Source organism: Giraffa tippelskirchi, chromosome 11 (assembly GCF_054371585.1).
Source record: "Giraffa tippelskirchi isolate mGirTip1 chromosome 11, T2T-mGirTip1v1.2.pri, whole genome shotgun sequence".
Taxonomy (NCBI): domain Eukaryota; kingdom Metazoa; phylum Chordata; class Mammalia; order Artiodactyla; family Giraffidae; genus Giraffa; species Giraffa tippelskirchi.
The window spans coordinates 96,122,887-96,139,882 of NC_137285.1; the positions used below are offsets into that span (position 1 = coordinate 96,122,887).

The 16,996-nt window shown below is 36.9% G+C and overlaps 1 protein-coding gene across 20 annotated transcripts in view; it reads left to right on the forward strand.

Moving 5' to 3' along the window:
• LOC145526991 (uncharacterized) overlaps positions 1 to 16,996 on the forward strand; it is a 294,041-nt gene that overhangs the window by 33,750 nt on the left and 243,295 nt on the right. The gene's annotated exons all lie outside the window — the stretch shown is intronic.

The following is a 16,996-nucleotide window of genomic DNA, read 5'->3' on the forward strand; positions in this document are numbered from 1 at the left end:
TCTGCTATTTTTGGGTGGAACGTCCTGTAGATACCTACCAAATCCACTTGTGTTATTTAAGACCACATTGCCTTATTGATTTTCGTCTGAATGTTCTGTCCATAATGTAAACAGAATGTTAAAATCCTCTGCTGCTGCTGCTGCTAAGTCGTGTCAGTCGTGTCCGACTCTGTGCGACCCCACAGACGGCAGCCCACCAGGCTCCCCTGTCCCTGGGATTGTCCAGGCAGGAACACTGGAGTGGGTTGCCATTTCCTTCTCCAATGCAGGTAAGTGAAAACTGAAGTGAAGTCGCTCAGTCATGTCCGACTCTTTGCGACCCCATGGACTACAGCCTACCAGGCTCCTCCATCCATGGGATTTTCCAGGCAAGAGTACTGGAGTGGGTTGCCATTGCCTTCTCCTAAAATCCTCTACTATTATTCTATTATTGTCAATCTCTCCCTTTATGTCTGTTAACATTTGCTTTATATATGTAAGGGCTACTGTATTGGGTGCATATATGTTAATGAATGTCCTTTTACTTTATTGATCTCTTTATCATTATATAATACACTTTGCTTTTGTTGTACACTTTGTTTTAAAGTCTGCTTTGTCTAATATGAGTGTTGCTACTCCAGATTTCTTGTCTTTTCCATTTGCATGAAATATCTTTTTCTATCCCCTCCCTTTCAGTCTCTGTGTGTCTTTAGCTCTGAAGTGAGTCTTTCACAGGCAACAAACATTCATCTTGATTTTTTTAAATCCATTTAAGCACTCTATGTCTTTGGGTTGACATATTTAGTTCATTTAAGTTAAAGCAATTATTAATACTTATGTATTTATCTCCATTTTGTTAACTTTGGGGGGGCTGTTTTATAGTTCATTTTTGTTTCTTTCTTTCTTTGTTCTCTTCCCTTGTCTTTTGATGACTATCTTTAGTGTTATGTTTGGTCTTATTTTTTTGATTTGTATCTATTATACATTTTTGGTTTTTAGTTACAAATCTATGATCATTTTAAGTTGATAATCTCTTAAATGCATGCCAAAAAACTTGCACTCCTACTTGCTCTGCTACATTGAATATTTCTGCTATCACATTTTATGTTTTTGTTTTGTGCATCCCTTAACTACTTATTGTTGATATAGATGAGTTTACTACATTTTTTAAACCTTTCTAAGTGGTTGATCTAATACCTTTACTGTACGTTTGCCTTTACCACTTAGATTTTTTTTCAGAATTTTCATATTTATAGTTGTGCCCTTTTTTTGCTGCTTAGAGTAGTCCTTTTAAGATTTCATGGAAAGTCAGTTTAGTGGTACTAAATTCTTTTAGCTTTTGCCTGTCTGTAAAACTCTTTATCTTTTCTTCAAATCTGAATGATAGCATTGGTAAGTAAAGCATTCTTGATTGTAGGTTTTCCCCTTCATCCTTTTAAATACCACTCACTTCTGGCCTGCCAAGTTTCTGAAGGAAAGTCAGTCGATAATCTAATGGGAGTTCCCTGTTTTTACCTAGTTGCTTTTCTCTTGATGGTTTTAAGATGCTCTCTTTTTTTTTTTTTTAATTTTTTGACATTTTAATTGTGATGTGTCAATGTGGACCTCTTTGGTTTCCTATTGTTTGGGATTCTCTGTGCTTCCTTCACCTGGAATTCTCTTTCTTCTCCCAAATTGGGAAGTTTTTAGCATTCTGTTTTCAAATAAGTTCTCTGTTCCTTTCTATCCATGTTCTTCTTCTGGGACCCCTATAATGGGGATGTTAGCATGCTTGATGTTGTCCCAAAGGTATCTTAAATTATCATAATTGTATCTTAAATTACCATAATTTTAAAAAATTCTTTTTTCTCTTCAGCTTATGTGATTTCCACTACTCTGTCTTCCAGTTTGCTATGTTTTTTTCTGTATCATCTAACCTATTCTTGATTCTTTATAGTGTATTTTAATTTTAGTTATTGTACTCATTAATTCTTAAAGGTTCTTCTTTATATTTTCTACCTATGTTAAATTTCTCACTGCATTCATTCTTCTCATGAGTTCATTGAGTATCTTTTTAATTATTTCCTTGAACTCCTAATCAGATAGATTTCTTGTCTCCATTTCACATAGTTCTCCTGGGGTTTTTTCTTATTCCTTCATTTGAAACGTACTTCTCTCTCTCCATATTTAATTTAATCTTCTGTATTTATAGCTATGTATTAGGTAGGTCAGTTACATTTCCAAATCTTGGATAAGTGGCCTTATGTAGAAGATATTCTATAGAACCCAGAAGCACACTCACTTCTGGCCACCAGACCTCTATGCTTTAAGGGTGTCCCATCTGGGTTCCCTGGGCCATTGCTGTTATGAAGATAGTCACTATGGGCCCGCTGGTAGGTAGGGCTGGCCCGTGGTCTGGTTGGTTGCTGGCCTCGCCTTCTGCAGTGTCTGCTGCTGTCTTGGAAGGTGGGGCTGAGTCTCCGTGGGGCTGGCTGCTTAGCCCGGGCATTCTGATGTCTGGTTCCAGCCTGCTAGTGGGCAAGGCTGGGTCCTTTTACGACTGCCTACCCTGCCTAGATGTGTTCCAGGACTGATGCCTGTTCACTGGTGGGTGGGTAAGTTCCTGGTGCTAATAGTCTAGAGGAAGAACTCCAAAATGGTGCTTGACAGCACTAGAGTCCTTGTGGTAGAACAAGGTCCCCAAATTGGCTGCCACCATTATATCTGTTTAGTTGCCTCTTGCCTCTCCAAGAGACTCGCCAAGATCTGCAAGAGGGCTGACCTTGGTCCTTTTCAAATGATCACCTCTGCACTGGGGCTTGGAACGTGAGATTTTGCATATGCCCTTTAAGTGCCAAGTCTCTGTTTCCTACAGTCCTCTGACTCTCCCATACACAGGACCCACTGGCTTTCAGAACCAGACATTACGGGGGCTTATATTCCCAGTGTAGGACCTCTAAGCTGGGGAGGCTAATGTGAAGCTCAGACTCCTTGCTCCCTGGGGGGAAACTTTGCAAATGTTGTGAATTATTTTTCCTTTTGTGGGTTAGCTATTTGAGAGTGTGGGTCTCGACTATTCTGCATCTCTGCCCCTCCTATCCATTTCACTGTGGCTCCTTCTTTATTTATTTAATTGTGGAAAATATTTTCTGCTAGTCTTCAGTTCATTATCATAGATAGTTGCTCTGTGAACAGTTGGAATTTTTGTGTGGCTATGGGAGAAGGTGAGCTTAGGGTCTTCCTATTCTGCCATCTTGCCCACGCCCCTCTAGCAAAAGTGATAAATTTTCTTGAATTTTGTGGTGGTTAGTGCTTTTGCAGTTTGTCTAAGAACTCTATCTATATGAAGGTTGCAAAGATAATCTCCTGTGTTTTTGTCTAGAAGCTTTGTAGTTTGTAAATTGATCCATCTCAAATTAATTTGGGTATGATGTTAAGTAGAGAAGTAGAGGTTCCAGGTGTGTGTTTAAAAAAACAATATGATTATCCAATTGTGTCAAAGACCTTCCACATTTAAACTGCATTGATAAATTTGTTAAAAATCCTTTGATAATATATATATATATGAATGTGTATACATATGTATATATATATGTATTATTTTACTTAATTTTGGATTCTGTAATTTGTTACATTGATCTATTTGCCTGTCTTTATGCCAGTTGGACACTATCTTGATTACTCTGTTTTAAGGTAAGTTTTGAAATCCTATAGATAAGCCTTCCAACTTTTTTCATTTTCAAGCCTGTTTTGACTCTTCTAAGTCTTTTATATTTCCATAAAATTTTAATATTAGCTTCTCATTTTCTAAAAATATGAAACATTTAAAGGAAGCCCTGCTTTAATTTTAATTCAAATGGCCTCAAACCTATAAGTCAGTTAAGGAGACTAGAATTAATCTTTTAATAATCTCAGTTCTTTCAATTCATGAACATGATATTTCTTTACCTTTATATAGGTCTTATTTAACTTTCTCAGAACATTTTAATTTTTTTATTCTATAAATTGTGTACATATTTTTTTAAATTTACCCTTAAATATTTCATGTTTTGTGCTATTTTAAATGGTATAATTCTTAAATTAAAAAAAATTGTTGTATTCAGTATATAGAAATGCAATTAATTTTTGTGTTTTTTACTTTGTGTACTATGACCTCACTAAACGTACTTATCAGTTTTGGTAGATATTTTGTAGATTTCTTTGAGTTTTCTACATAAATCAATCATTTGTGAATTAAAACAACTATATTCCTTCATTTCTGACATTTATGCCTTTTATTTATTTTTATTCACTATTTCACTTGCTAGGATCTCCAAAATAACATTGAATAAAAGTGATGACAGCAAACATCCTTTTCTTCTCTCTGGTCAGGAAACCGTTCAGTATTTCACCGTTTCATATGATATTTGTACCCTTATCAGGTTGAGAAATTTTCCTTCTATTCTTAGTTTCATAAGTTTTTTTTTTTCTGTATCATAAATTGATATCAAACTTTTGTCAAATCCTTAAAAAAATCTTTTGAGATGATTGCATAACTTTCTCCTTTATTCTTTACTGTAGTAAGTTATAGTTATTGGTTCTCCCAATAATGAACTAGTCTTGTTTTCCTAGAATAAATCACGCTTTATCGTCTTATGTAATACTGGAGTTGGTTTGTATTGAAATTTAGTATTTCCATCCATTATGATTGTAGACAACAAACCACAGTAACTTTATCAATGTTTGTGATATATTCACTGGTAAAGATGAGATGTTTTCATATTTCATTACAATTGATACAGAGATCTTGAATATAGTTTACTGTTACTACTGCATTGGTATTACATGGGGTGGTTATTGGACTTGCTGCTATATCATATTACTCTGAGTTAAAAAAGTAGAAACTTTTATATAATATCATAAACCTCTTTTCTTGTGTTTGATGATTGTGTTTCAGCACGATGTGTTTCTTTTATAATAATCTATTTTACTTTATACATTTAAAAGCAATATCCTATGAAGAGGTCCCTAGATTTTATCAAACTCCCAAAGGTGTTCATGGCACCAAAGTTTAAGAATCCCCGGACTAGAGCTAAAACCTTGAAAATCTTTATTTTAACACATATTGCACTGGGTGGGATCATGTGGAGAGTGTAGACAGATAGGATTAGAAAGTGGAGGACAGAGCCCCAAACATCCTCAAGGTTTAAAATTTGGTAGAATAAAAGGATATTATGAAAAGGAAAATCAAGTGATTGTGGTATGAAAGATGCTCAGAAGAATAAATTTAGTAACCACATTATATGCTACTGAGAGACCACAAAAGATGAACGTGGAGAATTGGGCTGCTGACGAGGTCAGGTCGCTGATGACTAGCAGGAACAAGAGGACAATTAGGGGAGGCTGAGAAGTGAACGAGAGTCAAGAGAACAGATAACTCTTTTGAGTGGTTTTGCTGCTAAAAAGGTAGCTGACAAACAGTGGAGCTAGAGTAATGTGGAATCAAGGGAGTCCGGTTTACTTTTTTTTAAAAAAGAGGACACATTAATTAAGACATGTTTGTCTGTCAGTGACAATGATCCATTAGAAAGGGGAAAATTTATGTAGAAGGGCAAAGGATGAAGGTGTAAGGAGTTTGGCAGAAGGATCATTAGGCAATGCTGCTGCTGCTAAGTCACTTCAGTCGTGCCCGACTCTGTGCCACCCCATAGACGGCAGCCCACCAGCCTCCTCCCTCCCTGGGATTTTCCAGGCAAGAATACTGGAGTGCGTTGCCATTTCCTTCTTCAGTGCATGCATGCATGCTAAGTCACTTCAGCTGTGTCCAACTCTGTGCGACCCTATGGACAGCAGCCCTCCAGGCCCCTCTGTCCACGGGATTCTCCAGGCAAGAATACTGGAGTGGGTTGCCATTTCCTTCTCCAACATTAGGCAATGAGGTGGTTCTTTTTCTACTGGATTTATATTTTTCTGTGAAATACGAGGTGAAATCCTTAGGTATACAGAGGAAGAGAAGGAGAAATTAGAGACTTGAAGAGACAAGATAAGAGAGTATTTGAAGACATGTACACCCATGGTGGATTCATGTCATTGTATGGCAAAACAAATAAAAAATAAATTAATTAATTAATTAATTAAAAAAAAGAGTATTTGAAAATAGATGCCTGGAGGAATAGAAAGTTGTATTTCTTAGGGAAATATAACAGGATAGTTTTTAGGATAAGTGATATATTTAACTACTTGTTCTTCTGACACTTGCTAAATAACTCTTAATAAGTATTAGGACTGTCTTCAGCCACTCTTGTCAAGATAAATGTTATAAATTTGTTTTATAGGCAAAACACAGTCCTGGAATGCTTTCTAGTTTTTCCCATGTTGGGGACTGTGTGACTGTTTAGGGGAAAGCACAGGGGCAAACTCTACCACAGCTGGTGATAAATAGCCCTCTTCTAATCCTACAAAGTCCAAACCTGTAGGCAAGAGCTTTGTCATCCAGATTATTTAAAGGGACTAGAAAATTTCAAATGCTTAACACTAGTCTGGTTTCGAATCTCTAAACCAAATTCCATCATGCCCTGTTTGCACCACTTACCCATATGTTGGTTACTTAATCCTTTGGCAGAAGTTTCCATTCATATCTGGCTATTTAACACCAGCCAATTTCAGTGTGTGGATCATCACTCCCATGTAATGGACTTAAATGTCATGAACACTGACTTTTGACAGTTCTAAAACAACAAGAAGATGAAAGGAACGTCTGATTGCTGAGCCAATTTTTTAAAAAATGTATCTTGCTTGTTAGAAGTGATGCAAAAGGAAATTACTGGAAAAGCACATGATGACTTAATTATGTTTTAGGAAAAGAAGTCAGTCTGCTGCAGTAGCAGTACTTCCAGGGAAGGGCTGATTAGGCTTTCGTTGGCCCTACCTAAATTTTACTTTTGGAAAACAAAATTAACTGAACAGCTTTGGCTTATTGCAGTCAGCCGGAGCATTTACTTTATCAATGTGCCTGTTATCTCAGGCCCCCATATACTCTCATCCCTAGGTCATCATTGAAATGCAATCTTCTGGTAAGGAGTGGGCTTGGGTTTAATGTCATGAGTGAGTTTCCAAAAAATCTATCACAGGTCTGAAATCTTTATCTAAGGGCTAACTTAGGATTACTAGAAGTTGGTGATATGTGTTTGGGGAGTCATTTCTCAGTTTTCTAAAATGGGCCTACATGTGTGGTTAGATGCTTTATCTATAGGATGCAATTTCTATCACAATCAGTATATTAGGGTTGAAATACCTCAATTTTCATCTGTTTCTGGGCTTTTGGTTTCACTGATTAGCAAAATTTTTAAAAATGTTTGGGAAGTGGATATCAGAAAAAGTTGGCAATTATTTTATTTCGCTAATTAAAAGTAGTAAATTAAACAAGTAATCCCCCCAATATTCATCTACTATCAACCTCTTTCGGAGAAGGCAATGGCAACCCACTCCAGTACTTTTGCCGGGAGAATCCCATGAATGGAGGAGCCTGGTGGGCTGTAGTCCATGGGGTCGCTAAGAGTCGGACATGACTGAGCAACTTCACTTTCACTTTTCACTTTCATGCATTGGAGAAGGAAATGGCAACCCACTCCAGTGTTCTTGCCTGGAGAATCCCAGGGACGGGGGAGCCTGGTGGGCTGCCGTCTACGGGGTCACACAGAATTGGACGTGACTGACGTGACTTAGCAACAGCAGCAGCAGCAGCAACCTCTTTTCACTTTTTAAAAGAAAATAATTTAACACAAAAGGACCTAGTAATGTAGTCTCAAGATAGTAGTAGTAGTAGTAGTAGTAGTAGTAGACAATAATAGTAGTCTAGAAATGTAGTCTCCAGAAAGAATAGAAAATTTATGCCCTCCCTTGCCTGATGCACCCTCACACACTTGGCAACCATGAATCTAATCCAACCATACAGATAATATTCTGCAGGATCCCATCCAATCCCAAAGGCCTGAGTTTGTGTATAAAAACTTTCAAAGACAGAGAGCCACTTTTTTCTATAAATAATCCTAAAGATTATACCAGGTCTTTTAGTGGCTATATCATATTGTTCTTTATGATTATGTGACAAGTGCTACTAAATGCTTGGGATATTAAAATACAAGACAGTTTCTATTTTCAAAGAGTTTACTACCCAGTGTGAGAGATACATACATAATTAAAATGCATGTGGTAGGAGCAATTATGGAACTCAGCAAGCCCAGGCTTCACTAGAAATTGGAGTATGAGATGTTTGGGTCAGTAAGGCTCTCTGGATGTCGCTTTCTAAGCCAGAGTAAAGTAGGCAGGAGTGTGGGAACTTTCTGGATATAAAGAACAGCATGTGTAAATAATAACATTATTCATGGAGATTACTATGGGCCAGGCACTTCATATACACTCTCTCAACTAATCCCAAGAAGTAGACATTAAATGCCTGTAACTTTCCAAAACTCCAAGAACTAAAATAACTGCCGCCAAAGCCACTCAGCTGGGCTTAGCTAGTAGCTCAGCTGGTAAAGAATCCACCTGCAATGCGGGAGACCCTGGTTCAGTTCCTAGGTCAGGAAGATCCCCTGGAGAAGACAGGCTACCCACTCCAGAATTCTTGGGCTTCCCTGGTGGTCTCAGACAGTGACGAATCTGCCTGCAATGCGGGAGACCTGGCTTCGATCCCTGGGTTGGGAAGATCCCCTGGAGGAGGGCATAGCAACCCACTCCAGTATTCTTGCCTGGAGAATCCCCATGGACAGAGGAGCCTGGCGACCTATAGTCCATGGGGTTGCAAAGAGTCGGACATGACTGAGTGACTAAGTACAGCACAGCAAAGCTGCTCAGCTAGGAAGGGGTAAGAGTCTAGGTGGGAAAGTGAGCCAGTCTGACTTATCCAAAGTTCATGGTTTTAGTAGCTACATTAACAGTCCAAAGAGTGGCAAAGAGTCAGACACGACTGAGTGACTAAGCACACACAGCATATATATGATCTAAGAACAGTGTACTAAGGTTTTATGGAATTTATGAAACCCCTCAGTTCAGTTCAGTTCAGTCGCTCAGTCGTGTCCGACTCTTTGCGACCCCATGGACCGCATAACGCCATGCCTCCCTGTCCATCATCAACTCCCAGAGTTTACTCAAACGCATGTCCATTGAGTCGGCGATGCCATCCAACCATTTCATCCTCTGTTGTCCCTTTCTCCTCCTGCCCTCAATCTTTCACAGCATCAGGGTCTTTTCAAATGAGTCAGTTCTTCGCATCAGGTGGCCAAAATATTGGAGATTCAGCTTCAGCATCAGTCCTTCCAATGAACACTCGAGACTGATATCCTTTAGGATGGACTGGTTGGATCTCCTTACTGTCCAAGGGACTCTCAAGAATCTTCTCCAACACCACAGTTCAAAAGCATCAATTCTTCGGTGCTCAGCCTTCTTTATAGTCCAACTCTTATATCCATACATGACTACCGGAAAAACCATAGCCTTGACTAGATGGACATTTGTTGGCAAAATAATGTCTCTGCATTTTAATATGCTGTCTAGGTTGGTCATAACTTTCCTTCCAAGGAGTAAGCGTCTTTTAATTTCATGGCTGCAATCACCATCTGCAGTGATTTTTGAGCCCCCCAAAATAAAATCTGTCATGTTTCCACTGTTTCCCCATCTGTTTGCCATGAAATGATGGGTCCAGATGCCATGATCTTAGTTTTCTGAATGTTGAGCTTTAAGCCAACTTTTTCACTCTCCTCTTTCACTTTCATCAAGAGGCTCTTTAGTTCTTCTTCACTTTCTGCCATAAGGGTGGTGTCATCTACATATCTGAGGTTATTGATATTTCTCCTGGCAGTCTTGAGTCCAGCTTGTGCTTCCTCCAGCCCAGCGTTTCTCATGATGTACTCTGCATATAAGTTAAATAAGCATGGTGATGTACTCCTTTTCCTATTTGGAACCAGTCTGTTGTTCCATGTCCAGTTCTAACTGTTGCTTCCTGACCCTGCATACAGGTTTCTCAAGAGACAGGTCAGGTGGTCTGGTATTCCCACCTCTTTTAGAATGAAACCCCTAAGGCTGCTAATTTAAATTAACCCTCCCTTATAGGTTGTTGTTTTTCAGTCTGAAAAGTAAGATTCTGTATTAACCACCATCAAATGCATGTTGTTAATAGAGGTCTTGGTAACCATCATCAAAGTAGATAGCCCAGTAGAAATGAAATTTCAAAATCATATATTTGCCTTATCTTTAATATGGGCACTGTTTTCTTCATTTTCACTTTTAAAAAAATTGCAGGGGAATACACATAACATAAAATTTACCATTGTAACTATTTTAAGTGTGTAGTTCAGTGGTATTAAGTGCATTCATATCATTGTGCAGCTATTACCATTACTGATTTCCAGAATTCTTTTTAACTTAAAAACTGACCAACTATATCCATTAAGCAATAATTACCATTGCTTCCTCCCCCAGTCCCTGGTATAGTTTTCACGTAATGAATTATTTCTAAAAATCAACAAACCAAAAAAACTGGTATAAAGCTGACAAAATCAAATAATAACCACTTTTACCCTTGCCTGTGGACATCTGGCTACACTGCTATGTTATATTTGAATTTGGGAACTGGATTCTAAATTTTCACTTTGTAGATTTGCTTTCTCTTCCAATTTCAAGTCATCTACAGATTGTCGTTGATGGTGGTAGTGGTGGTGGTGGTGGTGTGTGTGTGTATATTGGTCACCTATACATTGGAAAGTAGCAGTGAAGGAATGCCCCAGAATGCTCCCTCACTAAACTGAGATCCTTTGCAGCAAGAATCGTGCAAGCCTGAGGGCCTCAGAAGAGCCAGCACTCATAAGCTGGCTGTGGGACCGGGTGCCTCCAGGATTGCTGACCTCCTTTCAGGCATCACAGGCTATGATGAAGGAAGAAGCATCAGTTGACTTGAAGGCAGGGTGACCGTTTTATTCTCCTCATGTCCCTGGAGGCACTTTGCACACTGCCTGCTTATACTAGATGTTCAGAAGCATGCTTATTAAATCAAAATTAACTAGAAGCAAACTAGGGGCCATAATGATTAGCTCTTTGGAAAAGCATGGCAACGTTCTCAGATTCATCTTATGACTATTTCCTTGTATTGATAATACCTCAATCTCTTAAAACAAGAGGGCTTGTGTACTGGCCTTTAGGAATAGAAGAGAATAGGCAAAGCTGCATTTCACTCTATAGCCAGTCTAGAATGAAGAAGTGTATCAAGGAGAAAAGTCAATAGTTTAAATATGTAGGCCAAGAGGAAGAAACCTCTGGGAAACTAGTAGGAGGAGAAAAATTGCTATGAGAGCTTATTCTCTGACTGTTCTTATTCATATCATGATAAATATGTTAAAGGGGCAGGGCTAAGGGCAAAGATCTAGAGCCAGCCACTAGAAATCTCCCTCTAAGTGAGATGTGGATGTATCAATCATTCTCTTTTGAATAGGGTTATCGAAAGGTTACCTATCGGCCTTCTTAATCTTGTCCCTAAATTGATAAGAAATTTTGTAAAAATAATTTGCTCTTGTTAGATTCACCATGTTTTTGACATTATGGCCATGTCTTCCTTTTAGAAAATTTAATATGTATATTTAGAACTATTTATCCAACAATTATCATGTATATATGGTTGATTCTTATTATTCATGGCAGTTGTGTTCTATATAGTCCCAGCAACACACTGGTCCCAGGAGAAATACAAAGTAAAGTTCCAAGAACCTCTGATCATGACATTTTCATCTACTGGTCAGTAATATATCACCATGTTTTTTGTGTATTTCTGTTTAAAGACACCTTATTTAAACTGTTGATTCATTAACACTGAACTTTATGCCAAAAGCATTATAACTCACATCTGAACAAAACTTAATCTAACACACATGTTTCCTCCATAAGGCACATCACAGCTTTCTTGTCCTTAGGAACAGCAGACAGCATTTTAGCACTATGCTTGGAGACTTATTTTAGCTAGAAAAATCACCACCAAAACGTTCTCAAATGTAAAACACTGACACTAAGTATACAGTGAAAGGACAGTTGTTTAGATGATGGGAGCTGAAACAAGAAAGCAGAGTGTCACCTAGTCTGACCTCCCTTGGTGGCGGGGGAAGGTACACATCGTACAAAAGTTCTCACTGCTCTGTGCACGTCTACAAATGGCGACGAAACCACCATAGATACTGATCTCGGCTGTACAAATACATTTTAGTGAGTAGGTGAATTCGAAAATATGGAATCTGCACATAAAGAAGATCAGCTTTTTTAAGCACACATGGAACATTTACATATATCAACTGTATTTTAGACAAAAAACTCCCCCAAACGCCCTTAACTATCAAAGGATCAGTATCATACAAATTATGTGCCTACAGTGTAATTAAAGTACAAACTAATCTTACCCCCAAACAGAAAATACTTAGAGATGAATAATAGTAAAAATAATTTAAAATGTGTTGGATATAGCTAAAATGATGGGCATAGAGATTCTTATAGCTTTAAATACTTTCATTAAAAAAAGAGTGAAAATGGAAAAGCTTAAGGTAAAACACTAGAAAACAAACAGCAGAGCTAATTTAAAGAAAGAGACTAGGAAATAGAAAAAAGATAGTAATTTAGATCAGTATGAGCAAAAACTGATAAACACGCACATGTTGAAACATCATGACAAAAAGATAAAATCTTAGGAATAAAAAGCTGTTATAATACAATAAATTAATAGCTGATTTAGTGACAGAATAATATGTTTACATTTTGCCTATAAAATATAAACATATACAAAATGACTATATTTCTCTAGTAAAAATTGAAAACCTAAATAGACCTTAACTTGTAGAACTTAACTTATTCTATCAGTAATCAACAACCTCCCTAGATTGAGACCATTTTACCAGATGATTTTATGAGTTTTACAGAACTCTAATGAACAGATCATTTCAATCTTATACAAAATCTTTAAGACAATAGAAAAAAAGAGACAATTTCTCAAGTCATTTTATGAGATTAAATAACCTTGATATCAAATTCGGACAAAGAAAGAATAAGTAAGAAATAAATAAAATGCCAATCTACTTTCTTTCCTCTTTAGAAAACTATAATGCTAGTTCCCTTTACTCATAATGTCTTTTAAGCTTCCTCTACTTCTCTTTAGAGCTCACTGGTACAATTTTGCTTGCAAGATTTTGCAGTTTCCTGTCTTTAACCCACTGATGAACTTGAACTGATTGGGAGCAGACATATATTTCTCAGAAACTCTGTCTCTAACTCACGCATTTTATTCTATCTTCTTCATGTTGGAGATAATTTTCCTTGAAATGGCAAAAGCAAAACAGAAAATAAGCTCTGTATTCTATTTGTTATCCATGAACACTACACTATCATTCTTAAGTTAATGGCTAAAATTATTATTATAAATAATAACAACCCATAACTTAATGTATTCCAAAGGGTGATCACACACTTGGCCTAGAATAGTTACTGCAATTTAGCAAAGATTTGTCCTAGATGAAACTTGAACCCAAACCAAATAGAACAGATGATTTCATCCATTCATTCAACAACTATATATTGATTGTCTGCTATATGTCAGGAATTATGCTAGGCCCTATGGACAAAGAGTTCTGTGTTCCTGACCTGGAGGTGCTAACAATTTAGGAGCTGGATAGGGGATAGGATGGGGAATTAGAGAGGTGGGATAATCACTGCTGCTGCTGCTGCTAAGTTGCTTCAGTCGTGTCCGACTCTGTGCGACACCATAGACAGCAGCCCACCAGGCTCCACTGTTCGTGGAAGTCTCCAGCAAGAATACTGGAGTGGGTTGCCATTTCCTTCTCCAAGCATGCATGCATGCTAAGTTGCTTCAGTCGTGTCTGACTCTGTGTGACCCTATGGACAGCACCCCACCAGGCTCCTTTGTCCACAGGATTCTCTAGGCAAGAATCCTGGAATGGGTTGCCATTTCCTTCTAAGGGATAATCACTAGGCAGGTTAATACTAGCAAAGAAGGTAATATTTATCAAGAGTCAGAATGAATCATAAGAAGATTTATTTTCCTTCTTCGATAGGGTCATTGGACTAGTGGGCCAGGGAATATTATACAGGAATATATCTTGGTTTTATCAAGACACCATAGTTTCTTGTTACCTAACATGGCACCTCAGTAAAAATACTCTGGTGAGCAAACTGAAAAACATGAACTGAATGATGATAACACAGTAGCTAAAATTTACAGTTAGTTGTATATCAAAAAGATGATGAATAACTAGGTATTAATATTAAGGGAAGTATTTCATGGTGCTGTGGGATTCTGTCCCTAACTGTTCTGTTCCACAAACCTACTGATGATGTAGAAGGCATACTCATCAAATCTACAGATAACACAAACCTGGGAGGGAGAATTAGGGCAGGGGTGGCACCAAGATTTAAAGCATTCCTAATGAGTTGAAATTATAGGCTTAAAGCAGATAAAATGTGATACAAAAATATATATGTACATAAAAATTTTGATTGCATAGTACTGGAAGGAAAAGACTTGAATAAGCAATACTTCTGATGCAAAATCCAGAAGTTTTCACTGAGCATAAGCTCAATTTTAACTGGTAAAAAGGTAATGCATTTTATGCCACATCAGTAAAAGGAAAATATGGATATGTTTGTGCATGCTGCTAATTTAGCAAATTTCAAGCTCTATTAAAAATTATGTTTATGACATATTTAATAAATGTTTAAGCATTTTTATTTATCTTTCTTTTACACACACTTATGTATGTGTATATGCATATATATGTGCAGCTACACAAATATATGCATATATACATAATCTATTTAATTTTTATACATGTATATATTAATATATTGGGACTTCCCAGGTGGTGCTAGTGGTAAAAAACCCGCCTGCCAATGCAGGACATGTAAGAGATGCTAATTCGATCTCTGGGCTGGGGAGATCCCCTGGAGGAGAGCATGGAGATCTACTCCAGTATTCTTGCCTGGAAAACCCCATGAACAGAGGAGCCTGGTGGGCTATAGTCCATTAGGTCGCAAAGAATCGGACATGACTGAAGTGACTTAGCACTCATGCACTCATATTAATATATTATATAACATTTATTTATGTATATATGTCTATATGTGTTATACATATTAATAAATTCTCTAAGAATTGTGTACTTGCTATGAAAAATGCACAAACTCAGCTAAACAATTCAAATACTAAAAAAAGATACTAATTTTATCTTTCAACCATCACACGCTGAAGCAACACCTTGATCTATAATATTTTTCCATTTACTTTTGGGTATATTTCTGGATTGTTATCTGTTCTACTGATTGGTCTATGTCCAGTACCATACTATGTAAAATATTTTAGTTTTATAATAAAGTTATTATCTGGCAGAGTGTGTCCCCAACCCCATATTACTTTTTATAATTCCCCAACCTATTCTTGGAGAACATTATAATTTTTTAATATACACTTTAAAATAAAATTGTCATAATTTTAAAAGTTACAGTTTGAGGTTTATTAATATTAAGTTGAATTTATAGGTTAATTTAGAAATAATTGGCATTAGAATACTGAATCACCTCTCAATGTTGAAAAATATTTTTATATTTTGCCTGCATATTTCTTGATTATTCCAAGTTATTTTATTTTATCATTTCTATCTTTAACCATTTTTTTTCTTCCACTTTATTTTCTGACTTTTTGGACATACCTCCAGTATTTCATAAACTACTTATAATTAATATCTTGTATGCATGATTATGATGCAAAGAAGTAAATGAATTAAAATTCTGACTTTGGTTGCTTTTGTATGTGTCTTTTTTACCACAAAATCTAAAATATTACATATTGCAAACATTCTAAATGTTAACTGTTATGTACTTTTCAGTTGAATAAATGGCTTCTTTAAAAAAAAAGTTGTTTGTTTAGTGTTCCTCCCACTAGACTGTGAAATCCTTGAGTACAGGACTGTAAATTGTTTATTTACATATTCCCAACATGTAGCTCAATTCTTGAAATATAGTAAATGTTCAAGAAATAATTATTGACTGACTACTAAATACTACCTTTGTGTAGAGGCTGCTCTAAGCTCATTAATGTAATTAACTCAGTTAATCTTCCCAATATACCTGTTGAGGAAAGTACTATTACTATTTCCATTTTATATATGAAGAAACTGAGCCTCAATATACGGTTTATGAAATAAGGGGAACAGATAATCAAAATACACAAAACTTTCAAAATTTAAATATAGAAAATGTTTCCAATTTCTCTCTTCCAGACTTTTTCAAGACAAAATAACTTGTCCAAGGTCACACACCTATAAGTGGCAGAGCTGAGAGCTGAACCCCTGAAGTTAAGCTCTTAAGATTAGGTTCTTATCCACTTTGCTTTACTGTAGTGTTTACATAATAATATGCTCTTGGACTACATGGCTCAGAGCATCATAAGAGTCAAAAGCTAATGGAGATACTTTTACTTTTCTTCTTCCCTCCCTCCTCTTTCTCTTTTCCTTTCTTATCCTTTGGTGGAAATGCAAACTGATACAGCCACTATGGAGAACAGTGTGGAGATTCCTTAAAAATCTTGGTATTCCAGTTCTATTGAACTGCCATACGACCCAGCAATTCCACTGCTGGCATATAAACTGAGGAAACCAGAATTGAAAGAGACGCATGCACCCCGATGTTTATTGAGCACTGTTTACAATAGCCAGGGCATGGAAGCAAACGAGATGTCCATTGGCAGATGAATGGATAAGGAAGTTTGTGGAACATATACACAGTGGAATATTACTCAGTTATATAAAGGAATGCATTTGAGCCAGTTCTAATGAGGTGGATGAAATTGGAGCCTGTTATACACAGTGAAGTAAGTCAGAAAGAGAAACACCAATACTGTATATTGACACATATATATGGAATTTAGAAAGATGGTAGAGATGATCCTGTACGCAAGGCAGCAAAAGAAACACAGATGTAAAGAATAGACTTTTGGACTCTATGGGTGAAGGCGAGGGTG